The sequence below is a fragment of the Schistocerca cancellata genome, chromosome 8, assembly GCF_023864275.1.
Source record: "Schistocerca cancellata isolate TAMUIC-IGC-003103 chromosome 8, iqSchCanc2.1, whole genome shotgun sequence".
Taxonomy (NCBI): Eukaryota; Metazoa; Arthropoda; class Insecta; order Orthoptera; family Acrididae; genus Schistocerca; species Schistocerca cancellata.
Genome location: NC_064633.1, coordinates 81,480,155 through 81,499,330, shown reverse-complemented (window position 1 = coordinate 81,499,330; position 19,176 = coordinate 81,480,155). Strand labels below are relative to the sequence as shown.

General features: G+C 47.6%; 42 non-coding genes across 42 annotated transcripts; all 42 read left to right on the top strand.

Moving 5' to 3' along the window:
• The first annotated feature begins 39 nt into the window (after nt 1-39).
• On the top strand, nt 40-112 carry Trnar-ucg (transfer RNA arginine (anticodon UCG)). Its single transcript has one exon. It is a non-coding gene; the product is annotated as a tRNA-Arg (tRNA).
• A 439-nt stretch (nt 113-551) lies between these two features.
• On the top strand, nt 552-624 carry Trnak-cuu (transfer RNA lysine (anticodon CUU)). Its single transcript has one exon. It is a non-coding gene; the product is annotated as a tRNA-Lys (tRNA).
• A 318-nt stretch (nt 625-942) lies between these two features.
• On the top strand, nt 943-1,014 carry Trnat-agu (transfer RNA threonine (anticodon AGU)). Its single transcript has one exon. It is a non-coding gene; the product is annotated as a tRNA-Thr (tRNA).
• A 60-nt stretch (nt 1,015-1,074) lies between these two features.
• Trnat-agu (transfer RNA threonine (anticodon AGU)) lies at nt 1,075-1,146 on the top strand. The gene has a single exon. It is a non-coding gene; the product is annotated as a tRNA-Thr (tRNA).
• Nucleotides 1,147-1,690: 544 nt separating this feature from the next.
• Trnar-ucg (transfer RNA arginine (anticodon UCG)) lies at nt 1,691-1,763 on the top strand. The gene has a single exon. It is a non-coding gene; the product is annotated as a tRNA-Arg (tRNA).
• A 439-nt stretch (nt 1,764-2,202) lies between these two features.
• On the top strand, nt 2,203-2,275 carry Trnak-cuu (transfer RNA lysine (anticodon CUU)). The gene has a single exon. It is a non-coding gene; the product is annotated as a tRNA-Lys (tRNA).
• Nucleotides 2,276-2,593: 318 nt separating this feature from the next.
• Nucleotides 2,594-2,665, top strand: Trnat-agu (transfer RNA threonine (anticodon AGU)). Its single transcript has one exon. It is a non-coding gene; the product is annotated as a tRNA-Thr (tRNA).
• A 544-nt stretch (nt 2,666-3,209) lies between these two features.
• On the top strand, nt 3,210-3,282 carry Trnar-ucg (transfer RNA arginine (anticodon UCG)). The gene has a single exon. It is a non-coding gene; the product is annotated as a tRNA-Arg (tRNA).
• A 439-nt stretch (nt 3,283-3,721) lies between these two features.
• Nucleotides 3,722-3,794, top strand: Trnak-cuu (transfer RNA lysine (anticodon CUU)). Its single transcript has one exon. It is a non-coding gene; the product is annotated as a tRNA-Lys (tRNA).
• A 318-nt stretch (nt 3,795-4,112) lies between these two features.
• Trnat-agu (transfer RNA threonine (anticodon AGU)) lies at nt 4,113-4,184 on the top strand. Its single transcript has one exon. It is a non-coding gene; the product is annotated as a tRNA-Thr (tRNA).
• Nucleotides 4,185-4,244: 60 nt separating this feature from the next.
• Trnat-agu (transfer RNA threonine (anticodon AGU)) lies at nt 4,245-4,316 on the top strand. The gene has a single exon. It is a non-coding gene; the product is annotated as a tRNA-Thr (tRNA).
• Nucleotides 4,317-4,860: 544 nt separating this feature from the next.
• Nucleotides 4,861-4,933, top strand: Trnar-ucg (transfer RNA arginine (anticodon UCG)). Its single transcript has one exon. It is a non-coding gene; the product is annotated as a tRNA-Arg (tRNA).
• Nucleotides 4,934-5,372: 439 nt separating this feature from the next.
• Trnak-cuu (transfer RNA lysine (anticodon CUU)) lies at nt 5,373-5,445 on the top strand. Its single transcript has one exon. It is a non-coding gene; the product is annotated as a tRNA-Lys (tRNA).
• A 318-nt stretch (nt 5,446-5,763) lies between these two features.
• On the top strand, nt 5,764-5,835 carry Trnat-agu (transfer RNA threonine (anticodon AGU)). The gene has a single exon. It is a non-coding gene; the product is annotated as a tRNA-Thr (tRNA).
• A 544-nt stretch (nt 5,836-6,379) lies between these two features.
• On the top strand, nt 6,380-6,452 carry Trnar-ucg (transfer RNA arginine (anticodon UCG)). Its single transcript has one exon. It is a non-coding gene; the product is annotated as a tRNA-Arg (tRNA).
• A 439-nt stretch (nt 6,453-6,891) lies between these two features.
• Nucleotides 6,892-6,964, top strand: Trnak-cuu (transfer RNA lysine (anticodon CUU)). The gene has a single exon. It is a non-coding gene; the product is annotated as a tRNA-Lys (tRNA).
• A 318-nt stretch (nt 6,965-7,282) lies between these two features.
• On the top strand, nt 7,283-7,354 carry Trnat-agu (transfer RNA threonine (anticodon AGU)). The gene has a single exon. It is a non-coding gene; the product is annotated as a tRNA-Thr (tRNA).
• A 60-nt stretch (nt 7,355-7,414) lies between these two features.
• Trnat-agu (transfer RNA threonine (anticodon AGU)) lies at nt 7,415-7,486 on the top strand. The gene has a single exon. It is a non-coding gene; the product is annotated as a tRNA-Thr (tRNA).
• Nucleotides 7,487-8,030: 544 nt separating this feature from the next.
• On the top strand, nt 8,031-8,103 carry Trnar-ucg (transfer RNA arginine (anticodon UCG)). Its single transcript has one exon. It is a non-coding gene; the product is annotated as a tRNA-Arg (tRNA).
• A 439-nt stretch (nt 8,104-8,542) lies between these two features.
• Trnak-cuu (transfer RNA lysine (anticodon CUU)) lies at nt 8,543-8,615 on the top strand. Its single transcript has one exon. It is a non-coding gene; the product is annotated as a tRNA-Lys (tRNA).
• A 318-nt stretch (nt 8,616-8,933) lies between these two features.
• Trnat-agu (transfer RNA threonine (anticodon AGU)) lies at nt 8,934-9,005 on the top strand. Its single transcript has one exon. It is a non-coding gene; the product is annotated as a tRNA-Thr (tRNA).
• Nucleotides 9,006-9,065: 60 nt separating this feature from the next.
• On the top strand, nt 9,066-9,137 carry Trnat-agu (transfer RNA threonine (anticodon AGU)). Its single transcript has one exon. It is a non-coding gene; the product is annotated as a tRNA-Thr (tRNA).
• A 544-nt stretch (nt 9,138-9,681) lies between these two features.
• Trnar-ucg (transfer RNA arginine (anticodon UCG)) lies at nt 9,682-9,754 on the top strand. Its single transcript has one exon. It is a non-coding gene; the product is annotated as a tRNA-Arg (tRNA).
• Nucleotides 9,755-10,193: 439 nt separating this feature from the next.
• On the top strand, nt 10,194-10,266 carry Trnak-cuu (transfer RNA lysine (anticodon CUU)). Its single transcript has one exon. It is a non-coding gene; the product is annotated as a tRNA-Lys (tRNA).
• Nucleotides 10,267-10,584: 318 nt separating this feature from the next.
• On the top strand, nt 10,585-10,656 carry Trnat-agu (transfer RNA threonine (anticodon AGU)). Its single transcript has one exon. It is a non-coding gene; the product is annotated as a tRNA-Thr (tRNA).
• Nucleotides 10,657-11,215: 559 nt separating this feature from the next.
• Trnar-ucg (transfer RNA arginine (anticodon UCG)) lies at nt 11,216-11,288 on the top strand. Its single transcript has one exon. It is a non-coding gene; the product is annotated as a tRNA-Arg (tRNA).
• A 439-nt stretch (nt 11,289-11,727) lies between these two features.
• Trnak-cuu (transfer RNA lysine (anticodon CUU)) lies at nt 11,728-11,800 on the top strand. Its single transcript has one exon. It is a non-coding gene; the product is annotated as a tRNA-Lys (tRNA).
• Nucleotides 11,801-12,118: 318 nt separating this feature from the next.
• Nucleotides 12,119-12,190, top strand: Trnat-agu (transfer RNA threonine (anticodon AGU)). The gene has a single exon. It is a non-coding gene; the product is annotated as a tRNA-Thr (tRNA).
• Nucleotides 12,191-12,734: 544 nt separating this feature from the next.
• Nucleotides 12,735-12,807, top strand: Trnar-ucg (transfer RNA arginine (anticodon UCG)). The gene has a single exon. It is a non-coding gene; the product is annotated as a tRNA-Arg (tRNA).
• A 439-nt stretch (nt 12,808-13,246) lies between these two features.
• Nucleotides 13,247-13,319, top strand: Trnak-cuu (transfer RNA lysine (anticodon CUU)). The gene has a single exon. It is a non-coding gene; the product is annotated as a tRNA-Lys (tRNA).
• A 318-nt stretch (nt 13,320-13,637) lies between these two features.
• Trnat-agu (transfer RNA threonine (anticodon AGU)) lies at nt 13,638-13,709 on the top strand. Its single transcript has one exon. It is a non-coding gene; the product is annotated as a tRNA-Thr (tRNA).
• Nucleotides 13,710-14,254: 545 nt separating this feature from the next.
• On the top strand, nt 14,255-14,327 carry Trnar-ucg (transfer RNA arginine (anticodon UCG)). The gene has a single exon. It is a non-coding gene; the product is annotated as a tRNA-Arg (tRNA).
• Nucleotides 14,328-14,766: 439 nt separating this feature from the next.
• Trnak-cuu (transfer RNA lysine (anticodon CUU)) lies at nt 14,767-14,839 on the top strand. The gene has a single exon. It is a non-coding gene; the product is annotated as a tRNA-Lys (tRNA).
• Nucleotides 14,840-15,157: 318 nt separating this feature from the next.
• Trnat-agu (transfer RNA threonine (anticodon AGU)) lies at nt 15,158-15,229 on the top strand. Its single transcript has one exon. It is a non-coding gene; the product is annotated as a tRNA-Thr (tRNA).
• A 559-nt stretch (nt 15,230-15,788) lies between these two features.
• Nucleotides 15,789-15,861, top strand: Trnar-ucg (transfer RNA arginine (anticodon UCG)). The gene has a single exon. It is a non-coding gene; the product is annotated as a tRNA-Arg (tRNA).
• Nucleotides 15,862-16,300: 439 nt separating this feature from the next.
• Nucleotides 16,301-16,373, top strand: Trnak-cuu (transfer RNA lysine (anticodon CUU)). Its single transcript has one exon. It is a non-coding gene; the product is annotated as a tRNA-Lys (tRNA).
• A 318-nt stretch (nt 16,374-16,691) lies between these two features.
• On the top strand, nt 16,692-16,763 carry Trnat-agu (transfer RNA threonine (anticodon AGU)). The gene has a single exon. It is a non-coding gene; the product is annotated as a tRNA-Thr (tRNA).
• A 544-nt stretch (nt 16,764-17,307) lies between these two features.
• On the top strand, nt 17,308-17,380 carry Trnar-ucg (transfer RNA arginine (anticodon UCG)). Its single transcript has one exon. It is a non-coding gene; the product is annotated as a tRNA-Arg (tRNA).
• Nucleotides 17,381-17,819: 439 nt separating this feature from the next.
• On the top strand, nt 17,820-17,892 carry Trnak-cuu (transfer RNA lysine (anticodon CUU)). The gene has a single exon. It is a non-coding gene; the product is annotated as a tRNA-Lys (tRNA).
• A 318-nt stretch (nt 17,893-18,210) lies between these two features.
• Nucleotides 18,211-18,282, top strand: Trnat-agu (transfer RNA threonine (anticodon AGU)). The gene has a single exon. It is a non-coding gene; the product is annotated as a tRNA-Thr (tRNA).
• Nucleotides 18,283-18,342: 60 nt separating this feature from the next.
• Nucleotides 18,343-18,414, top strand: Trnat-agu (transfer RNA threonine (anticodon AGU)). The gene has a single exon. It is a non-coding gene; the product is annotated as a tRNA-Thr (tRNA).
• A 544-nt stretch (nt 18,415-18,958) lies between these two features.
• On the top strand, nt 18,959-19,031 carry Trnar-ucg (transfer RNA arginine (anticodon UCG)). Its single transcript has one exon. It is a non-coding gene; the product is annotated as a tRNA-Arg (tRNA).
• The last annotated feature ends 145 nt before the right edge of the window (nt 19,032-19,176 follow it).

Below are 19,176 nucleotides of genomic sequence, written 5' to 3'. Positions count from 1 at the left end.
TGAAAATGAGGTGTGTGTGGGGAAGCATATTGCGCCAGTGACCGTGTGGCGTAATGGATAAGGCGTCGGACTTCGGATCCGAAGATTGCAGGTTCGAATCCTGTCATGGTCGAGTTTTTCCTGTTCTGCAAAAGATGCATGCTGTTTTAGTGTGTTGTTTGAGTACTGCAAAACTAGTTGAAAGTAGCTGCTGTCCGCTTCCTGGCTGCAAAACCGGCGTCTACCTGAAGCACAAGCAACACAAGGGTGATCTGTAGCGAAATTTTCGGCACAGTGCCGTTCAGGAGAGTTTTTGTTGCAACTACTGCATCTGATTCAGGACCCAAGGGCTACGCCACAGGCGTCTGCGCACAGTCGAGCATGTGTGTTGAATAATGGTGCTGATAGCCACGTATCATTTCAAGCAGATTTGATGCCTTTCGGAGACAATTTTTCATTAAATAGGATTGTAGCTGATTTGTGGCAGCAGGAAATAAGCTGTAGTCAAAAGAATCTTCAATAGATGGTCGCAGGTCAAATCAGTATTGTATGGCTCGTAACCCTTGTGTACAGCCCGGCTAGCTCAGTCGGTAGAGCATGAGACTCTTAATCTCAGGGTCGTGGGTTCGAGCCCCACGCTGGGCGCCTCAAAATTTTGTGTCTACGCGGATCCAACATGCGCCCCTCTCGTGAGCCTTGCGTGATGAACGTAACGGGTTACGACGATGCCTAGCTTCGGATGAATATCAGAGGAACGGTATTTGAAGCTGAAAGTAACTCTGAAATGAAATAAATTTGTTTTGGAATTTAATTTGTACATCGATATGATGTGAGATGTGTAGGAAAGCAGCAGCTGTGCTAACGAAATGCAAATAATGGTCGCTCATGCGGTGCGTTTCGAGCTGAAGGGCTCCGATTCACTAGTCTGTAAGAACAAAGTACCCGAAAAGCGCGCTAGGAGGCGCCTCCTTAGCTCAGTGGCAGAGCGCTGGTCTAGTAAACCAGAGGTCGTGAGTTCGATCCTCACAGGAGGCAAATGAATTTTGTAACAGCCCCTCCCACCGTGGCCCTTTCGAAAAAAGCGCGCTAGGAGGCGCCTCCTTAGCTCAGTGGCAGAGCGCTGGTCTAGTAAACCAGAGGTCGTGAGTTCGATCCTCACAGGAGGCAAATGAATTTTGTAACAGCCCCTCCCACCGTGGCCCTTTCGAAAAAAGCGGTCAAGGATATAAAAATTATGAATGGGTGCGGTATTTAAGAAATGCTCTCGCAAATGAATAGTGTGAATGGTGCTATTAAAGTGGGCACCAGACACTGCTGCTTTTGGCAGTCTCCGGTGAATGCCGACGTGAAATACTTAGTTCTTGTGATGTATTTTCTACCCCTGATAAAGACCCTCGCGATTATCATCGTCGTCGTCGGCGGCGGCGGCGCTTTGGTAATAGCGACAACTCGCCATTGTATCACTTAAGGTGAGGTACCTTCCGCAAGCGACTGAGATGGCACTAAGCGATTGAAGCTGATTTGCCACCTCTTGTTTGATCAGCGTCATAAGGGCTTGAATGTAACTTGCGATGGGACACAGCAAGAAGTAGCGTCGCACTTTTAGTACTAAAATTTGAGATGGAGAACTGGGTCAAAGATGGGAAATTCATTCCGCCAAGTGTACAAATGGTGAAAATGAGGTGTGTGTGGGGAAGCATATTGCGCCAGTGACCGTGTGGCGTAATGGATAAGGCGTCGGACTTCGGATCCGAAGATTGCAGGTTCGAATCCTGTCATGGTCGAGTTTTTCCTGTTCTGCAAAAGATGCATGCTGTTTTAGTGTGTTGTTTGAGTACTGCAAAACTAGTTGAAAGTAGCTGCTGTCCGCTTCCTGGCTGCAAAACCGGCGTCTACCTGAAGCACAAGCAACACAAGGGTGATCTGTAGCGAAATTTTCGGCACAGTGCCGTTCAGGAGAGTTTTTGTTGCAACTACTGCATCTGATTCAGGACCCAAGGGCTACGCCACAGGCGTCTGCGCACAGTCGAGCATGTGTGTTGAATAATGGTGCTGATAGCCACGTATCATTTCAAGCAGATTTGATGCCTTTCGGAGACAATTTTTCATTAAATAGGATTGTAGCTGATTTGTGGCAGCAGGAAATAAGCTGTAGTCAAAAGAATCTTCAATAGATGGTCGCAGGTCAAATCAGTATTGTATGGCTCGTAACCCTTGTGTACAGCCCGGCTAGCTCAGTCGGTAGAGCATGAGACTCTTAATCTCAGGGTCGTGGGTTCGAGCCCCACGCTGGGCGCCTCAAAATTTTGTGTCTACGCGGATCCAACATGCGCCCCTCTCGTGAGCCTTGCGTGATGAACGTAACGGGTTACGACGATGCCTAGCTTCGGATGAATATCAGAGGAACGGTATTTGAAGCTGAAAGTAACTCTGAAATGAAATAAATTTGTTTTGGAATTTAATTTGTACATCGATATGGTGTGAGATGTGTAGGAAAGCAGCAGCTGTGCTAACGAAATGCAAATAATGGTCGCTCATGCGGTGCGTTTCGAGCTGAAGGGCTCCGATTCACTAGTCTGTAAGAACAAAGTACCCGAAAAGCGCGCTAGGAGGCGCCTCCTTAGCTCAGTGGCAGAGCGCTGGTCTAGTAAACCAGAGGTCGTGAGTTCGATCCTCACAGGAGGCAAATGAATTTTGTAACAGCCCCTCCCACCGTGGCCCTTTCGAAAAAAGCGGTCAAGGATATAAAAATTATGAATGGGTGCGGTATTTAAGAAATGCTCTCGCAAATGAATAGTGTGAATGGTGCTATTAAAGTGGGCACCAGACACTGCTGCTTTTGGCAGTCTCCGGTGAATGCCGACGTGAAATACTTAGTTCTTGTGATGTATTTTCTACCCCTGATAAAGACCCTCGCGATTATCATCGTCGTCGTCGGCGGCGGCGGCGCTTTGGTAATAGCGACAACTCGCCATTGTATCACTTAAGGTGAGGTACCTTCCGCAAGCGACTGAGATGGCACTAAGCGATTGAAGCTGATTTGCCACCTCTTGTTTGATCAGCGTCATAAGGGCTTGAATGTAACTTGCGATGGGACACAGCAAGAAGTAGCGTCGCACTTTTAGTACTAAAATTTGAGATGGAGAACTGGGTCAAAGATGGGAAATTCATTCCGCCAAGTGTACAAATGGTGAAAATGAGGTGTGTGTGGGGAAGCATATTGCGCCAGTGACCGTGTGGCGTAATGGATAAGGCGTCGGACTTCGGATCCGAAGATTGCAGGTTCGAATCCTGTCATGGTCGAGTTTTTCCTGTTCTGCAAAAGATGCATGCTGTTTTAGTGTGTTGTTTGAGTACTGCAAAACTAGTTGAAAGTAGCTGCTGTCCGCTTCCTGGCTGCAAAACCGGCGTCTACCTGAAGCACAAGCAACACAAGGGTGATCTGTAGCGAAATTTTCGGCACAGTGCCGTTCAGGAGAGTTTTTGTTGCAACTACTGCATCTGATTCAGGACCCAAGGGCTACGCCACAGGCGTCTGCGCACAGTCGAGCATGTGTGTTGAATAATGGTGCTGATAGCCACGTATCATTTCAAGCAGATTTGATGCCTTTCGGAGACAATTTTTCATTAAATAGGATTGTAGCTGATTTGTGGCAGCAGGAAATAAGCTGTAGTCAAAAGAATCTTCAATAGATGGTCGCAGGTCAAATCAGTATTGTATGGCTCGTAACCCTTGTGTACAGCCCGGCTAGCTCAGTCGGTAGAGCATGAGACTCTTAATCTCAGGGTCGTGGGTTCGAGCCCCACGCTGGGCGGCTCAAAATTTTGTGTCTACGCGGATCCAACATGCGCCCCTCTCGTGAGCCTTGCGTGATGAACGTAACGGGTTACGACGATGCCTAGCTTCGGATGAATATCAGAGGAACGGTATTTGAAGCTGAAAGTAACTCTGAAATGAAATAAATTTGTTTTGGAATTTAATTTGTACATCGATATGATGTGAGATGTGTAGGAAAGCAGCAGCTGTGCTAACGAAATGCAAATAATGGTCGCTCATGCGGTGCGTTTCGAGCTGAAGGGCTCCGATTCACTAGTCTGTAAGAACAAAGTACCCGAAAAGCGCGCTAGGAGGCGCCTCCTTAGCTCAGTGGCAGAGCGCTGGTCTAGTAAACCAGAGGTCGTGAGTTCGATCCTCACAGGAGGCAAATGAATTTTGTAACAGCCCCTCCCACCGTGGCCCTTTCGAAAAAAGCGCGCTAGGAGGCGCCTCCTTAGCTCAGTGGCAGAGCGCTGGTCTAGTAAACCAGAGGTCGTGAGTTCGATCCTCACAGGAGGCAAATGAATTTTGTAACAGCCCCTCCCACCGTGGCCCTTTCGAAAAAAGCGGTCAAGGATATAAAAATTATGAATGGGTGCGGTATTTAAGAAATGCTCTCGCAAATGAATAGTGTGAATGGTGCTATTAAAGTGGGCACCAGACACTGCTGCTTTTGGCAGTCTCCGGTGAATGCCGACGTGAAATACTTAGTTCTTGTGATGTATTTTCTACCCCTGATAAAGACCCTCGCGATTATCATCGTCGTCGTCGGCGGCGGCGGCGCTTTGGTAATAGCGACAACTCGCCATTGTATCACTTAAGGTGAGGTACCTTCCGCAAGCGACTGAGATGGCACTAAGCGATTGAAGCTGATTTGCCACCTCTTGTTTGATCAGCGTCATAAGGGCTTGAATGTAACTTGCGATGGGACACAGCAAGAAGTAGCGTCGCACTTTTAGTACTAAAATTTGAGATGGAGAACTGGGTCAAAGATGGGAAATTCATTCCGCCAAGTGTACAAATGGTGAAAATGAGGTGTGTGTGGGGAAGCATATTGCGCCAGTGACCGTGTGGCCTAATGGATAAGGCGTCGGACTTCGGATCCGAAGATTGCAGGTTCGAATCCTGTCATGGTCGAGTTTTTCCTGTTCTGCAAAAGATGCATGCTGTTTTAGTGTGTTGTTTGAGTACTGCAAAACTAGTTGAAAGTAGCTGCTGTCCGCTTCCTGGCTGCAAAACCGGCGTCTACCTGAAGCACAAGCAAGACAAGGGTGATGTGTAGCGAAATTTTCGGCACAGTGCCGTTCAGGAGAGTTTTTGTTGCAACTACTGCATCTGATTCAGGACCCAAGGGCTACGCCACAGGCGTCTGCGCACAGTCGAGCATGTGTGTTGAATAATGGTGCTGATAGCCACGTATCATTTCAAGCAGATTTGATGCCTTTCGGAGACAATTTTTCATTAAATAGGATTGTAGCTGATTTGTGGCAGCAGGAAATAAGCTGTAGTCAAAAGAATCTTCAATAGATGGTCGCAGGTCAAATCAGTATTGTATGGCTCGTAACCCTTGTGTACAGCCCGGCTAGCTCAGTCGGTAGAGCATGAGACTCTTAATCTCAGGGTCGTGGGTTCGAGCCCCACGCTGGGCGCCTCAAAATTTTGTGTCTACGCGGATCCAACATGCGCCCCTCTCGTGAGCCTTGCGTGATGAACGTAACGGGTTACGACGATGCCTAGCTTCGGATGAATATCAGAGGAACGGTATTTGAAGCTGAAAGTAACTCTGAAATGAAATAAATTTGTTTTGGAATTTAATTTGTACATCGATATGGTGTGAGATGTGTAGGAAAGCAGCAGCTGTGCTAACGAAATGCAAATAATGGTCGCTCATGCGGTGCGTTTCGAGATGAAGGGCTCCGATTCACTAGTCTGTAAGAACAAAGTACCCGAAAAGCGCGCTAGGAGGCGCCTCCTTAGCTCAGTGGCAGAGCGCTGGTCTAGTAAACCAGAGGTCGTGAGTTCGATCCTCACAGGAGGCAAATGAATTTTGTAACAGCCCCTCCCACCGTGGCCCTTTCGAAAAAAGCGGTCAAGGATATAAAAATTATGAATGGGTGCGGTATTTAAGAAATGCTCTCGCAAATGAATAGTGTGAATGGTGCTATTAAAGTGGGCACCAGACACTGCTGCTTTTGGCAGTCTCCGGTGAATGCCGACGTGAAATACTTAGTTCTTGTGATGTATTTTCTACCCCTGATAAAGACCCTCGCGATTATCATCGTCGTCGTCGGCGGCGGCGGCGCTTTGGTAATAGCGACAACTCGCCATTGTATCACTTAAGGTGAGGTACCTTCCGCAAGCGACTGAGATGGCACTAAGCGATTGAAGCTGATTTGCCACCTCTTGTTTGATCAGCGTCATAAGGGCTTGAATGTAACTTGCGATGGGACACAGCAAGAAGTAGCGTCGCACTTTTAGTACTAAAATTTGAGATGGAGAACTGGGTCAAAGATGGGAAATTCATTCCGCCAAGTGTACAAATGGTGAAAATGAGGTGTGTGTGGGGAAGCATATTGCGCCAGTGACCGTGTGGCCTAATGGATAAGGCGTCGGACTTCGGATCCGAAGATTGCAGGTTCGAATCCTGTTATGGTCGAGTTTTTCCTGTTCTGCAAAAGATGCATGCTGTTTTAGTGTGTTGTTTGAGTACTGCAAAACTAGTTGAAAGTAGCTGCTGTCCGCTTCCTGGCTGCAAAACCGGCGTCTACCTGAAGCACAAGCAACACAAGGGTGATCTGTAGCGAAATTTTCGGCACAGTGCCGTTCAGGAGAGTTTTTGTTGCAACTACTGCATCTGATTCAGGACCCAAGGGCTACGCCACAGGCGTCTGCGCACAGTCGAGCATGTGTGTTGAATAATGGTGCTGATAGCCACGTATCATTTCAAGCAGATTTGATGCCTTTCGGAGACAATTTTTCATTAAATAGGATTGTAGCTGATTTGTGGCAGCAGGAAATAAGCTGTAGTCAAAAGAATCTTCAATAGATGGTCGCAGGTCAAATCAGTATTGTATGGCTCGTAACCCTTGTGTACAGCCCGGCTAGCTCAGTCGGTAGAGCATGAGACTCTTAATCTCAGGGTCGTGGGTTCGAGCCCCACGCTGGGCGCCTCAAAATTTTGTGTCTACGCGGATCCAACATGCGCCCCTCTCGTGAGCCTTGCGTGATGAACGTAACGGGTTACGACGATGCCTAGCTTCGGATGAATATCAGAGGAACGGTATTTGAAGCTGAAAGTAACTCTGAAATGAAATAAATTTGTTTTGGAATTTAATTTGTACATCGATATGATGTGAGATGTGTAGGAAAGCAGCAGCTGTGCTAACGAAATGCAAATAATGGTCGCTCATGCGGTGCGTTTCGAGCTGAAGGGCTCCGATTCACTAGTCTGTAAGAACAAAGTACCCGAAAAGCGCGCTAGGAGGCGCCTCCTTAGCTCAGTGGCAGAGCGGTGGTCTAGTAAACCAGAGGTCGTGAGTTCGATCCTCACAGGAGGCAAATGAATTTTGTAACAGCCCCTCCCACCGTGGCCCTTTCGAAAAAAGCGCGCTAGGAGGCGCCTCCTTAGCTCAGTGGCAGAGCGCTGGTCTAGTAAACCAGAGGTCGTGAGTTCGATCCTCACAGGAGGCAAATGAATTTTGTAACAGCCCCTCCCACCGTGGCCCTTTCGAAAAAAGCGGTCAAGGATATAAAAATTATGAATGGGTGCGGTATTTAAGAAATGCTCTCGCAAATGAATAGTGTGAATGGTGCTATTAAAGTGGGCACCAGACACTGCTGCTTTTGGCAGTCTCCGGTGAATGCCGACGTGAAATACTTAGTTCTTGTGATGTATTTTCTACCCCTGATAAAGACCCTCGCGATTATCATCGTCGTCGTCGGCGGCGGCGGCGCTTTGGTAATAGCGACAACTCGCCATTGTATCACTTAAGGTGAGGTACCTTCCGCAAGCGACTGAGATGGCACTAAGCGATTGAAGCTGATTTGCCACCTCTTGTTTGATCAGCGTCATAAGGGCTTGAATGTAACTTGCGATGGGACACAGCAAGAAGTAGCGTCGCACTTTTAGTACTAAAATTTGAGATGGAGAACTGGGTCAAAGATGGGAAATTCATTCCGCCAAGTGTACAAATGGTGAAAATGAGGTGTGTGTGGGGAAGCATATTGCGCCAGTGACCGTGTGGCCTAATGGATAAGGCGTCGGACTTCGGATCCGAAGATTGCAGGTTCGAATCCTGTCATGGTCGAGTTTTTCCTGTTCTGCAAAAGATGCATGCTGTTTTAGTGTGTTGTTTGAGTACTGCAAAACTAGTTGAAAGTAGCTGCTGTCCGCTTCCTGGCTGCAAAACCGGCGTCTACCTGAAGCACAAGCAACACAAGGGTGATCTGTAGCGAAATTTTCGGCACAGTGCCGTTCAGGAGAGTTTTTGTTGCAACTACTGCATCTGATTCAGGACCCAAGGGCTACGCCACAGGCGTCTGCGCACAGTCGAGCATGTGTGTTGAATAATGGTGCTGATAGCCACGTATCATTTCAAGCAGATTTGATGCCTTTCGGAGACAATTTTTCATTAAATAGGATTGTAGCTGATTTGTGGCAGCAGGAAATAAGCTGTAGTCAAAAGAATCTTCAATAGATGGTCGCAGGTCAAATCAGTATTGTATGGCTCGTAACCCTTGTGTACAGCCCGGCTAGCTCAGTCGGTAGAGCATGAGACTCTTAATCTCAGGGTCGTGGGTTCGAGCCCCACGCTGGGCGGCTCAAAATTTTGTGTCTACGCGGATCCAACATGCGCCCCTCTCGTGAGCCTTGCGTGATGAACGTAACGGGTTACGACGATGCCTAGCTTCGGATGAATATCAGAGGAACGGTATTTGAAGCTGAAAGTAACTCTGAAATGAAATAAATTTGTTTTGGAATTTAATTTGTACATCGATATGGTGTGAGATGTGTAGGAAAGCAGCAGCTGTGCTAACGAAATGCAAATAATGGTCGCTCATGCGGTGCGTTTCGAGCTGAAGGGCTCCGATTCACTAGTCTGTAAGAACAAAGTACCCGAAAAGCGCGCTAGGAGGCGCCTCCTTAGCTCAGTGGCAGAGCGCTGGTCTAGTAAACCAGAGGTCGTGAGTTCGATCCTCACAGGAGGCAAATGAATTTTGTAACAGCCCCTCCCACCGTGGCCCTTTCGAAAAAAGCGCGCTAGGAGGCGCCTCCTTAGCTCAGTGGCAGAGCGCTGGTCTAGTAAACCAGAGGTCGTGAGTTCGATCCTCACAGGAGGCAAATGAATTTTGTAACAGCCCCTCCCACCGTGGCCCTTTCGAAAAAAGCGGTCAAGGATATAAAAATTATGAATGGGTGCGGTATTTAAGAAATGCTCTCGCAAATGAATAGTGTGAATGGTGCTATTAAAGTGGGCACCAGACACTGCTGCTTTTGGCAGTCTCCGGTGAATGCCGACGTGAAATACTTAGTTCTTGTGATGTATTTTCTACCCCTGATAAAGACCCTCGCGATTATCATCGTCGTCGTCGGCGGCGGCGGCGCTTTGGTAATAGCGACAACTCGCCATTGTATCACTTAAGGTGAGGTACCTTCCGCAAGCGACTGAGATGGCACTAAGCGATTGAAGCTGATTTGCCACCTCTTGTTTGATCAGCGTCATAAGGGCTTGAATGTAACTTGCGATGGGACACAGCAAGAAGTAGCGTCGCACTTTTAGTACTAAAATTTGAGATGGAGAACTGGGTCAAAGATGGGAAATTCATTCCGCCAAGTGTACAAATGGTGAAAATGAGGTGTGTGTGGGGAAGCATATTGCGCCAGTGACCGTGTGGCCTAATGGATAAGGCGTCGGACTTCGGATCCGAAGATTGCAGGTTCGAATCCTGTCATGGTCGAGTTTTTCCTGTTCTGCAAAAGATGCATGCTGTTTTAGTGTGTTGTTTGAGTACTGCAAAACTAGTTGAAAGTAGCTGCTGTCCGCTTCCTGGCTGCAAAACCGGCGTCTACCTGAAGCACAAGCAACACAAGGGTGATCTGTAGCGAAATTTTCGGCACAGTGCCGTTCAGGAGAGTTTTTGTTGCAACTACTGCATCTGATTCAGGACCCAAGGGCTACGCCACAGGCGTCTGCGCACAGTCGAGCATGTGTGTTGAATAATGGTGCTGATAGCCACGTATCATTTCAAGCAGATTTGATGCCTTTCGGAGACAATTTTTCATTAAATAGGATTGTAGCTGATTTGTGGCAGCAGGAAATAAGCTGTAGTCAAAAGAATCTTCAATAGATGGTCGCAGGTCAAATCAGTATTGTATGGCTCGTAACCCTTGTGTACAGCCCGGCTAGCTCAGTCGGTAGAGCATGAGACTCTTAATCTCAGGGTCGTGGGTTCGAGCCCCACGCTGGGCGGCTCAAAATTTTGTGTCTACGCGGATCCAACATGCGCCCCTCTCGTGAGCCTTGCGTGATGAACGTAACGGGTTACGACGATGCCTAGCTTCGGATGAATATCAGAGGAACGGTATTTGAAGCTGAAAGTAACTCTGAAATGAAATAAATTTGTTTTGGAATTTAATTTGTACATCGATATGATGTGAGATGTGTAGGAAAGCAGCAGCTGTGCTAACGAAATGCAAATAATGGTCGCTCATGCGGTGCGTTTCGAGCTGAAGGGCTCCGATTCACTAGTCTGTAAGAACAAAGTACCCGAAAAGCGCGCTAGGAGGCGCCTCCTTAGCTCAGTGGCAGAGCACTGGTCTAGTAAACCAGAGGTCGTGAGTTCGATCCTCACAGGAGGCAAATGAATTTTGTAACAGCCCCTCCCACCGTGGCCCTTTCGAAAAAAGCGGTCAAGGATATAAAAATTATGAATGGGTGCGGTATTTAAGAAATGCTCTCGCAAATGAATAGTGTGAATGGTGCTATTAAAGTGGGCACCAGACACTGCTGCTTTTGGCAGTCTCCGGTGAATGCCGACGTGAAATACTTAGTTCTTGTGATGTATTTTCTACCCCTGATAAAGACCATCGCGATTATCATCGTCGTCGTCGTCGTCGTCGGCGGCGGCGGCGGCGGCGCTTTGGTAATAGCGACAACTCGCCATTGTATCACTTAAGGTGAGGTACCTTCCGCAAGCGACTGAGATGGCACTAAGCGATTGAAGCTGATTTGCCACCTCTTGTTTGATCAGCGTCATAAGGGCTTGAATGTAACTTGCGATGGGACACAGCAAGAAGTAGCGTCGCACTTTTAGTACTAAAATTTGAGATGGAGAACTGGGTCAAAGATGGGAAATTCATTCCGCCAAGTGTACAAATGGTGAAAATGAGGTGTGTGTGGGGAAGCATATTGCGCCAGTGACCGTGTGGCCTAATGGATAAGGCGTCGGACTTCGGATCCGAAGATTGCAGGTTCGAATCCTGTCACGGTCGAGTTTTTCCTGTTCTGCAAAAGATGCATGCTGTTTTAGTGTGTTGTTTGAGTACTGCAAAACTAGTTGAAAGTAGCTGCTGTCCGCTTCCTGGCTGCAAAACCGGCGTCTACCTGAAGCACAAGCAAGACAAGGGTGATGTGTAGCGAAATTTTCGGCACAGTGCCGTTCAGGAGAGTTTTTGTTGCAACTACTGCATCTGATTCAGGACCCAAGGGCTACGCCACAGGCGTCTGCGCACAGTCGAGCATGTGTGTTGAATAATGGTGCTGATAGCCACGTATCATTTCAAGCAGATTTGATGCCTTTCGGAGACAATTTTTCATTAAATAGGATTGTAGCTGATTTGTGGCAGCAGGAAATAAGCTGTAGTCAAAAGAATCTTCAATAGATGGTCGCAGGTCAAATCAGTATTGTATGGCTCGTAACCCTTGTGTACAGCCCGGCTAGCTCAGTCGGTAGAGCATGAGACTCTTAATCTCAGGGTCGTGGGTTCGAGCCCCACGCTGGGCGGCTCAAAATTTTGTGTCTACGCGGATCCAACATGCGCCCCTCTCGTGAGCCTTGCGTGATGAACGTAACGGGTTACGACGATGCCTAGCTTCGGATGAATATCAGAGGAACGGTATTTGAAGCTGAAAGTAACTCTGAAATGAAATAAATTTGTTTTGGAATTTAATTTGTACATCGATATGGTGTGAGATGTGTAGGAAAGCAGCAGCTGTGCTAACGAAATGCAAATAATGGTCGCTCATGCGGTGCGTTTCGAGCTGAAGGGCTCCGATTGACTAGTCTGTAAGAACAAAGTACCCGAAAAGCGCGCTAGGAGGCGCCTCCTTAGCTCAGTGGCAGAGCGCTGGTCTAGTAAACCAGAGGTCGTGAGTTCGATCCTCACAGGAGGCAAATGAATTTTGTAACAGCCCCTCCCACCGTGGCCCTTTCGAAAAAAGCGGTCAAGGATATAAAAATTATGAATGGGTGCGGTATTTAAGAAATGCTCTCGCAAATGAATAGTGTGAATGGTGCTATTAAAGTGGGCACCAGACACTGCTGCTTTTGGCAGTCTCCGGTGAATGCCGACGTGAAATACTTAGTTCTTGTGATGTATTTTCTACCCCTGATAAAGACCCTCGCGATTATCATCGTCGTCGTCGGCGGCGGCGGCGCTTTGGTAATAGCGACAACTCGCCATTGTATCACTTAAGGTGAGGTACCTTCCGCAAGCGACTGAGATGGCACTAAGCGATTGAAGCTGATTTGCCACCTCTTGTTTGATCAGCGTCATAAGGGCTTGAATGTAACTTGCGATGGGACACAGCAAGAAGTAGCGTCGCACTTTTAGTACTAAAATTTGAGATGGAGAACTGGGTCAAAGATGGGAAATTCATTCCGCCAAGTGTACAAATGGTGAAAATGAGGTGTGTGTGGGGAAGCATATTGCGCCAGTGACCGTGTGGCCTAATGGATAAGGCGTCGGACTTCGGATCCGAAGATTGCAGGTTCGAATCCTGTCATGGTCGAGTTTTTCCTGTTCTGCAAAAGATGCATGCTGTTTTAGTGTGTTGTTTGAGTACTGCAAAACTAGTTGAAAGTAGCTGCTGTCCGCTTCCTGGCTGCAAAACCGGCGTCTACCTGAAGCACAAGCAACACAAGGGTGATGTGTAGCGAAATTTTCGGCACAGTGCCGTTCAGGAGAGTTTTTGTTGCAACTACTGCATCTGATTCAGGACCCAAGGGCTACGCCACAGGCGTCTGCGCACAGTCGAGCATGTGTGTTGAATAATGGTGCTGATAGCCACGTATCATTTCAAGCAGATTTGATGCCTTTCGGAGACAATTTTTCATTAAATAGGATTGTAGCTGATTTGTGGCAGCAGGAAATAAGCTGTAGTCAAAAGAATCTTCAATAGATGGTCGCAGGTCAAATCAGTATTGTATGGCTCGTAACCCTTGTGTACAGCCCGGCTAGCTCAGTCGGTAGAGCATGAGACTCTTAATCTCAGGGTCGTGGGTTCGAGCCCCACGCTGGGCGGCTCAAAATTTTGTGTCTACGCGGATCCAACATGCGCCCCTCTCGTGAGCCTTGCGTGATGAACGTAACGGGTTACGACGATGCCTAGCTTCGGATGAATATCAGAGGAACGGTATTTGAAGCTGAAAGTAACTCTGAAATGAAATAAATTTGTTTTGGAATTTAATTTGTACATCGATATGGTGTGAGATGTGTAGGAAAGCAGCAGCTGTGCTAACGAAATGCAAATAATGGTCGCTCATGCGGTGCGTTTCGAGCTGAAGGGCTCCGATTGACTAGTCTGTAAGAACAAAGTACCCGAAAAGCGCGCTAGGAGGCGCCTCCTTAGCTCAGTGGCAGAGCGCTGGTCTAGTAAACCAGAGGTCGTGAGTTCGATCCTCACAGGAGGCAAATGAATTTTGTAACAGCCCCTCCCACCGTGGCCCTTTCGAAAAAAGCGGTCAAGGATAAAAAAAATTATGAATGGGTGCGGTATTTAAGAAATGCTCTCGCAAATGAATAGTGTGAATGGTGCTATTAAAGTGGGCACCAGACACTGCTGCTTTTGGCAGTCTCCGGTGAATGCCGACGTGAAATACTTAGTTCTTGTGATGTATTTTCTACCCCTGATAAAGACCCTCGCGATTATCATCGTCGTCGTCGGCGGCGGCGGCGCTTTGGTAATAGCGACAACTCGCCATTGTATCACTTAAGGTGAGGTACCTTCCGCAAGCGACTGAGATGGCACTAAGCGATTGAAGCTGATTTGCCACCTCTTGTTTGATCAGCGTCATAAGGGCTTGAATGTAACTTGCGATGGGACACAGCAAGAAGTAGCGTCGCACTTTTAGTACTAAAATTTGAGATGGAGAACTGGGTCAAAGATGGGAAATTCATTCCGCCAAGTGTACAAATGGTGAAAATGAGGTGTGTGTGGGGAAGCATATTGCGCCAGTGACCGTGTGGCCTAATGGATAAGGCGTCGGACTTCGGATCCGAAGATTGCAGGTTCGAATCCTGTCATGGTCGAGTTTTTCCTGTTCTGCAAAAGATGCATGCTGTTTTAGTGTGTTGTTTGAGTACTGCAAAACTAGTTGAAAGTAGCTGCTGTCCGCTTCCTGGCTGCAAAACCGGCGTCTACCTGAAGCACAAGCAACACAAGGGTGATCTGTAGCGAAATTTTCGGCACAGTGCCGTTCAGGAGAGTTTTTGTTGCAACTACTGCATCTGATTCAGGACCCAAGGGCTACGCCACAGGCGTCTGCGCACAGTCGAGCATGTGTGTTGAATAATGGTGCTGATAGCCACGTATCATTTCAAGCAGATTTGATGCCTTTCGGAGACAATTTTTCATTAAATAGGATTGTAGCTGATTTGTGGCAGCAGGAAATAAGCTGTAGTCAAAAGAATCTTCAATAGATGGTCGCAGGTCAAATCAGTATTGTATGGCTCGTAACCCTTGTGTACAGCCCGGCTAGCTCAGTCGGTAGAGCATGAGACTCTTAATCTCAGGGTCGTGGGTTCGAGCCCCACGCTGGGCGGCTCAAAATTTTGTGTCTACGCGGATCCAACATGCGCCCCTCTCGTGAGCCTTGCGTGATGAACGTAACGGGTTACGACGATGCCTAGCTTCGGATGAATATCAGAGGAACGGTATTTGAAGCTGAAAGTAACTCTGAAATGAAATAAATTTGTTTTGGAATTTAATTTGTACATCGATATGATGTGAGATGTGTAGGAAAGCAGCAGCTGTGCTAACGAAATGCAAATAATGGTCGCTCATGCGGTGCGTTTCGAGCTGAAGGGCTCCGATTCACTAGTCTGTAAGAACAAAGTACCCGAAAAGCGCGCTAGGAGGCGCCTCCTTAGCTCAGTGGCAGAGCGCTGGTCTAGTAAACCAGAGGTCGTGAGTTCGATCCTCACAGGAGGCAAATGAATTTTGTAACAGCCCCTCCCACCGTGGCCCTTTCGAAAAAAGCGGTCAAGGATATAAAAATTATGAATGGGTGCGGTATTTAAGAAATGCTCTCGCAAATGAATAGTGTGAATGGTGCTATTAAAGTGGGCACCAGACACTGCTGCTTTTGGCAGTCTCCGGTGAATGCCGACGTGAAATACTTAGTTCTTGTGATGTATTTTCTACCCCTGATAAAGACCATCGCGATTATCATCGTCGTCGTCGTCGTCGTCGTCGGCGGCGGCGGCGGCGCTTTGGTAATAGCGACAACTCGCCATTGTATCACTTAAGGTGAGGTACCTTCCGCAAGCGACTGAGATGGCACTAAGCGATTGAAGCTGATTTGCCACCTCTTGTTTGATCAGCGTCATAAGGGCTTGAATGTAACTTGCGATGGGACACAGCAAGAAGTAGCGTCGCACTTTTAGTACTAAAATTTGAGATGGAGAACTGGGTCAAAGATGGGAAATTCATTCCGCCAAGTGTACAAATGGTGAAAATGAGGTGTGTGTGGGGAAGCATATTGCGCCAGTGACCGTGTGGCCTAATGGATAAGGCGTCGGACTTCGGATCCGAAGATTGCAGGTTCGAATCCTGTCACGGTCGAGTTTTTCCTGTTCTGCAAAAGATGCATGCTGTTTTAGTGTGTTGTTTGAGTACTGCAAAACTAGTTGAAAGTAGCTGCTGTCCGCTTCCTGGCTGCAAAACCGGCGTCTACCTGAAGCACAAGCAAGACAAGGGTGATGTGTAGCGAAATTTTCGGCACAGTGCCGTTCAGGAGAGTTTTTGTTGCAACTACTGCATCTGATTCAGGACCCAAGGGCTACGCCACAGGCGTCTGCGCACAGTCGAGCATGTGTGTTGAATAATGGTGCTGATAGCCACGTATCATTTCAAGCAGATTTGATGCCTTTCGGAGACAATTTTTCATTAAATAGGATTGTAGCTGATTTGTGGCAGCAGGAAATAAGCTGTAGTCAAAAGAATCTTCAATAGATGGTCGCAGGTCAAATCAGTATTGTATGGCTCGTAACCCTTGTGTACAGCCCGGCTAGCTCAGTCGGTAGAGCATGAGACTCTTAATCTCAGGGTCGTGGGTTCGAGCCCCACGCTGGGCGGCTCAAAATTTTGTGTCTACGCGGATCCAACATGCGCCCCTCTCGTGAGCCTTGCGTGATGAACGTAACGGGTTACGACGATGCCTAGCTTCGGATGAATATCAGAGGAACGGTATTTGAAGCTGAAAGTAACTCTGAAATGAAATAAATTTGTTTTGGAATTTAATTTGTACATCGATATGGTGTGAGATGTGTAGGAAAGCAGCAGCTGTGCTAACGAAATGCAAATAATGGTCGCTCATGCGGTGCGTTTCGAGCTGAAGGGCTCCGATTGACTAGTCTGTAAGAACAAAGTACCCGAAAAGCGCGCTAGGAGGCGCCTCCTTAGCTCAGTGGCAGAGCGCTGGTCTAGTAAACCAGAGGTCGTGAGTTCGATCCTCACAGGAGGCAAATGAATTTTGTAACAGCCCCTCCCACCGTGGCCCTTTCGAAAAAAGCGGTCAAGGATATAAAAATTATGAATGGGTGCGGTATTTAAGAAATGCTCTCGCAAATGAATAGTGTGAATGGTGCTATTAAAGTGGGCACCAGACACTGCTGCTTTTGGCAGTCTCCGGTGAATGCCGACGTGAAATACTTAGTTCTTGTGATGTATTTTCTACCCCTGATAAAGACCCTCGCGATTATCATCGTCGTCGTCGGCGGCGGCGGCGCTTTGGTAATAGCGACAACTCGCCATTGTATCACTTAAGGTGAGGTACCTTCCGCAAGCGACTGAGATGGCACTAAGCGATTGAAGCTGATTTGCCACCTCTTGTTTGATCAGCGTCATAAGGGCTTGAATGTAACTTGCGATGGGACACAGCAAGAAGTAGCGTCGCACTTTTAGTACTAAAATTTGAGATGGAGAACTGGGTCAAAGATGGGAAATTCATTCCGCCAAGTGTACAAATGGTGAAAATGAGGTGTGTGTGGGGAAGCATATTGCGCCAGTGACCGTGTGGCCTAATGGATAAGGCGTCGGACTTCGGATCCGAAGATTGCAGGTTCGAATCCTGTCATGGTCGAGTTTTTCCTGTTCTGCAAAAGATGCATGCTGTTTTAGTGTGTTGTTTGAGTACTGCAAAACTAGTTGAAAGTAGCTGCTGTCCGCTTCCTGGCTGCAAAACCGGCGTCTACCTGAAGCACAAGCAACACAAGGGTGATCTGTAGCGAAATTTTCGGCACAGTGCCGTTCAGGAGAGTTTTTGTTGCAACTACTGCATCTGATTCAGGACCCAAGGGCTACGCCACAGGCGTCTGCGCACAGTCGAGCATGTGTGTTGAATAATGGTGCTGATAGCCACGTATCATTTCAAGCAGATTTGATGCCTTTCGGAGACAATTTTTCATTAAATAGGATTGTAGCTGATTTGTGGCAGCAGGAAATAAGCTGTAGTCAAAAGAATCTTCAATAGATGGTCGCAGGTCAAATCAGTATTGTATGGCTCGTAACCCTTGTGTACAGCCCGGCTAGCTCAGTCGGTAGAGCATGAGACTCTTAATCTCAGGGTCGTGGGTTCGAGCCCCACGCTGGGCGGCTCAAAATTTTGTGTCTACGCGGATCCAACATGCGCCCCTCTCGTGAGCCTTGCGTGATGAACGTAACGGGTTACGACGATGCCTAGCTTCGGATGAATATCAGAGGAACGGTATTTGAAGCTGAAAGTAACTCTGAAATGAAATAAATTTGTTTTGGAATTTAATTTGTACATCGATATGATGTGAGATGTGTAGGAAAGCAGCAGCTGTGCTAACGAAATGCAAATAATGGTCGCTCATGCGGTGCGTTTCGAGCTGAAGGGCTCCGATTCACTAGTCTGTAAGAACAAAGTACCCGAAAAGCGCGCTAGGAGGCGCCTCCTTAGCTCAGTGGCAGAGCGCTGGTCTAGTAAACCAGAGGTCGTGAGTTCGATCCTCACAGGAGGCAAATGAATTTTGTAACAGCCCCTCCCACCGTGGCCCTTTCGAAAAAAGCGCGCTAGGAGGCGCCTCCTTAGCTCAGTGGCAGAGCGCTGGTCTAGTAAACCAGAGGTCGTGAGTTCGATCCTCACAGGAGGCAAATGAATTTTGTAACAGCCCCTCCCACCGTGGCCCTTTCGAAAAAAGCGGTCAAGGATATAAAAATTATGAATGGGTGCGGTATTTAAGAAATGCTCTCGCAAATGAATAGTGTGAATGGTGCTATTAAAGTGGGCACCAGACACTGCTGCTTTTGGCAGTCTCCGGTGAATGCCGACGTGAAATACTTAGTTCTTGTGATGTATTTTCTACCCCTGATAAAGACCCTCGCGATTATCATCGTCGTCGTCGGCGGCGGCGGCGCTTTGGTAATAGCGACAACTCGCCATTGTATCACTTAAGGTGAGGTACCTTCCGCAAGCGACTGAGATGGCACTAAGCGATTGAAGCTGATTTGCCACCTCTTGTTTGATCAGCGTCATAAGGGCTTGAATGTAACTTGCGATGGGACACAGCAAGAAGTAGCGTCGCACTTTTAGTACTAAAATTTGAGATGGAGAACTGGGTCAAAGATGGGAAATTCATTCCGCCAAGTGTACAAATGGTGAAAATGAGGTGTGTGTGGGGAAGCATATTGCGCCAGTGACCGTGTGGCCTAATGGATAAGGCGTCGGACTTCGGATCCGAAGATTGCAGGTTCGAATCCTGTCATGGTCGAGTTTTTCCTGTTCTGCAAAAGATGCATGCTGTTTTAGTGTGTTGTTTGAGTACTGCAAAACTAGTTGAAAGTAGCTGCTGTCCGCTTCCTGGCTGCAAAACCGGCGTCTACCTGAAGCACAAGCAAGACAAGGGTGATGTGTAG